At 44.9% G+C, this 4763-nt stretch overlaps 1 pseudogene; it reads right to left on the bottom strand.

Annotated features, from left to right (window-relative positions):
- LOC108517760 (cyclin-dependent-like kinase 5) overlaps positions 1-4557 on the bottom strand; it is a 16476-nt pseudogene extending 11919 nt beyond the window's left edge.
- Positions 4558-4763: the final 206 nt, after the last annotated feature.

Genomic DNA, 4763 nt, shown 5'->3' with positions numbered 1-4763 from the left:
GGTGCATGCTGATGGGCATGGATCAAAGCCACACAATACTTCAAGAAAACAATGAATCCATCATTACATAATAAGTGCTGTCTTGTAGACAAAAGATTTCCATGACTGGAGGTTTTGAGGGGAAATAACAAAGGGGCCTAAACATTGTTATTTAATGACTCTCAGTCTTCACTTCTCCCTGAGGGCTGGAACACGGAGAGAGTAAAGCCCAGTGGTTAAGTTTAGAAGCTCTTGACTCACCTGCAAGGGAAGCCTGACTCTTCAGTGTACTGCCTTGGGCAAATTACTACCCCCCTCCTTTGTCCTCATCTATAAAATGGAGATAATAGTAGTCATGTTGATTATGAGAGTTAAATGAAACAATTCATATAAAGAACTTAAAGCAACACCTGGTCCACAGTGCATGGTTGCCTATCATTTTTGAATCATCCTGATTGCTTTTCCTTTTTCCCAGGTGATATTCTCCAGTCAACTTGCTGGCTTCCCGCTCACCACCTATCATGTTCTCCTGACTCAGGCTGATTGTGGGGAGCAGGTGTGGACCCAGCACTCGCCTGGGGCCTGCCTTGATGGTGTCAAGGGAGGATGACCTCAGCCCCCGCATGCTCCCTGATGACCTCGGCCTTCTATTTATACACTGAGCACTGGGATTGCCTGGAGAAGCCAACATTGCATCTGCGACACCATCAGCTTGTCTGTTACCTGGAGGCTGAAATCATCCTTTGCTGTTATTATCCTAAAGGCTCCCAGAAGGTCGCATGGCAGAGCTGATGTCAGGATCACAAAAGCCTCTTAAATCTTACCAATAGCAGTTGTCATGACCATGTCCAATGTAGGAAACATTGGTCCCAGTGCTTGAATTCGCTCCCTTTTTACTGTTATCTCTTGCTCAGTTTCTACAAAATCTCTTAGAAGTGGAACTTAGAAGTGGAACTACTGGAACTAAGCATGTGTTGCAATTTTTTTTTTTTTAAATCTGTTTTACAGGCAAGCAAGTTTTAGAATGTGGAGCTGACACACCATTTCTAAGATTTATAGTAACCACGAGAGTTGGACAATGACAATGCTGGGACAGGGCCTCGAGAAAAGCGAGTGGTGGAGGATTCCTTTCTAGGAGGATTTGAGAACCAGTCAAATGCATTATTCCACCAACAGCTTCTTCTTCATCCTATGTGTTCAATACTCTCAGTCCTGTGGGTTAAGCCTTTGCTTAAGGTAGGCAGCATCATATGGTAGAATGAACCTGGGCTCCAAAATCAAACACATCTCAAGTCAGGTATCAGTTCTGAAATTTATAAGCTGTGTGACCAAGAAAAGTTACTTACCATTTCTGAGTCTCAGCATCTTCACCTGTAAAATGAGGCTAATACCTTCACCCAACTTATAGAGTGGTTGTGAGGATTACATAAACCTATCAATGTAAGCACATGATATACATTAGCTATTATTGTTAGCTATTATTATTGTTATTAACTTCAAGGCCATAGAACCCCAAATGGCAAATGTTGACTGGACACAGAAGGATAAAAGCAATGCTCTGGGAAGGAGAAGGAGATGTGGTAAGGCTGGGACTCTAGACCCAGCAGACAGGGGTCGGTATAAGGCCCCAGGAAGTCAGGGCAAGGGGTGAGAAGGTGATGCAATAATGCCAGAGATAACCTTTGTCTGTTTCCCAGTGTGGCCAGGATCAGCTTGGTTAATGGTTAAGTGAGTGGCGCCTGCAATGGCATAGAAGGCCTTCTTGTGCACTTGGGACTAAACGTGACTGGTGAAAAACATTCTCCCAATTAGCCGGGCGTGGTGGCACGAGCCCGTAGTCCCAGCTACTTGGGAGGCTGAGACAGTAGAATCTCTTGTCTCCCAGGAGACGGAGGTTGCAGTGAGCTGAGATCGTGCCACTGCACTCCAGCCTGGGCAATAAGAGTGAAACTCCATCTCAAAACAAACAAAATAACACACACACACACACACACACACACACACACACACACACATTCCCCTAGAGAGGAGGCTCCTTGGGTTGTCTCTGCTGGAAGGGCTGTGTAGAGTGTGATCAGGAACTCCCCTTTCACCGTGAGGAAGCTCTGACATCGTTGCCATTGTTGCTACAGCCATTGTTGCCACTGTCCTCTCTCCACAGTAGCTACTGGTGTATGAAGTACCAGGTACTGTGCTAAGACATGCATTGACATGCATTTTCTCTTCCAACAATACCATGAGAGACATCATATTATCTTACTGATAAGGAAACTGAGATTCAAAAAAGATAATTGCTTAAGGTGGCACAATGACTAAGTGGTAGACCTGGGATTTGAACCAGGTCTTGGTGTAACTCCAAATCAATATCTTTACTCACTATACTATAAAGCATGTTACCATCACTATCACCTTCATTACTACCATCATCGCCGCTGCCACCACCATCACTAGCATCAGTATCATGATCATCGTTATCATCAATTTCACAAAAAGCAAAATCACACACTGTATGTCATCTCTTAATATTCACAACATGATGAATATGATTACATCATCTCCATCTTGTATGTGGATTAAATGAGTTGTTTAGAGTAGTAACTGGTACATGCTAAGCTCTTAATGAGTCTTGTTTATTGTTTACTATTAACAACTTGATACAACCCAGTTCAGATCCACTGATGAAGTCACTGGGGCCTTAACCTAGGCCAAAGCTCCTCCCTGGGGCTCTATGGTAAGGAGGAGTGTGATCCCTGAATGTCTCACCACTGCCCCCCTGTAATGTGATGCATGTAGCCTCTGATTCCTGGGCTGCTGAAGAGGTGTGCATGAGTTAGCCCCAATGACACTGCACCCATGAGACTAATGTTTGGGATGAACAACCTCTCTGCCTGTATGAGAAGCCTTTGCACAGAGTCCTAAGATGAGGCTAGGAAGGTAGAAACTCATAAAGTCCACCTCCCGGGTGCCACTTTGGGCAGGTTTTGTGTTCCTGGCTGGTTCTCCTTTAGGTTGTTGTTGTCATACCTGGGGTGCCCCAGTTCTGCCTCTAGGAGTGCATGGCTCATGCAGCTGGGGCTTCTCTTCTGCCATCAGTTTCTTTCTCCATTCCCCTCCCCTTGGGGTCATCCATACTTTACTTACCCCACTGCTGCTCTTCTAGGAGTTTTATTTTTTACAAATAATACCTGAGGCTTGTATTTCAGTGATGCTTTGCCTTACTTGTTCAGAGTCCAGATTTTTCAAAACATGCTAGGTATCTGGCTGGAAAACCTGGCAAATTTTTGGTCTTGAGTACTGTGACTGTAACTTTCGCAGTACCATACAGCAGAAAAGGATGGTGTGTGGCGGTGGGGTGGGGAGGCCAGGGCAAGTCCCAGGACTGGCTGGACTTAGATCCCTCCATGAACACTTACCCATTCTGGGGGTGACCCTGCCCCAGAATTCATGGGGTACTACCTCGTGGCTTAGGTGGGGTGTATGTCTCACCTTCCATATCCAGTGATTCTTCTCATATAAAATCACATGGAGGGAACCCTGAGACCCCAACTCCCGGTTTTTCTGATTCCTGGACATGCAGCCTCAAAGATGACATTGTAAAGACATGCATACAAAAGGTGGACATTAAAGCAAGATGGACGTTATGTTGGAGGCAGAGATGGGGTACATGCTCATTGCCTGCATGCTATTGTGCATGTGTGTGTGTGTGTCACTCTAAGAAACCACAGGTATGCAATGTTTTGAGTAGGCCAGAGTTTTACAGCTGGACAGACCTAGAGTCTAGTTCTGTCCACCCCAAACCCCTTCCCTTCCCATCATTAACTGTGTAGGAGACAGAATAAGGGTAGTTATAAGTGTGGGTTCAGGAATTTAGTTTGCCTGCGTTCAAATTCTGCTTGTATTGCTTATGTCAATGAAATCTTAGGCAAATTGTTTGGTCTCTCTCAGCCTCAGTTTCCTCACCTGTAAAATGGAGATGATAATTATACTGACCTATATGACTGTTGTGACAATCCAGTGAGATAAATGTGTATCAAGTACTTATCTCAGGGACTGCAGTGTAAACTTGAATGAATCATAGCTGTTAGTTTCTATGCACATCTTATGAGGCCACTAACTGTTCCTGGTCCCTCTCTTTCTTCTGTAACTGCATCTGACAGGGGAGATTGAGAGGCCTCTGACCTGCTTCACTTCACCTTACCACTCCGCTGATCTGACCCGAACATATCTCATTTGCCTGTCAGAGTCCTGTGAATAGAGGACAAAATTTTTGGCACTATTTGCCAAACCTCTTAGTCAAGATGTCAGCCATGTCTCTGCTGCTTTCCTCGCTGTCTTGACTTCATAATTTCTGATCTAATAACTTGGCCCATTGACTTCAGATTTTGCTGTGAGAGTGGGTTTTGCAGGCTTTTCCCAGCTGCACCCTTTGCTGGAGATGTCCTCGGGCCAGCAAAGTTCTTTGTTCTCTTCTCTAACCCAAGGCAGATGCCATCCACCTAAAGGATGTGAGAAAGAGACTTCATAGTTTGGTTTCTCTGGTTCTATTCTCTGTTCATAGTTGCTGAGGACATTGGCCATCCCTTGAGGGTCTCAGTTTAACTTATGGCACCTGAAAAGGTTTAGCTCTGTGTCTCCAACAACATCTCATTATAGCTCCCATAATCCCCACGTGTTGTGAGAGGGATCCAGTGGGAGATGATTGAATCATGGGGTGGGTCTTTCCCATGCTGTTCTCTGATAGTGAATGGGTCTCACGAAATCTGATGTTTTTAAAAATGGCAGTC

Source organism: Rhinopithecus bieti, unplaced genomic scaffold, assembly GCF_001698545.2.
Source record: "Rhinopithecus bieti isolate Rb0 unplaced genomic scaffold, ASM169854v2 scaffold_38631, whole genome shotgun sequence".
Lineage (NCBI taxonomy): Eukaryota > Metazoa > Chordata > Mammalia > Primates > Cercopithecidae > Rhinopithecus > Rhinopithecus bieti.
This window is presented reverse-complemented; position numbering and strand designations above follow the sequence as displayed.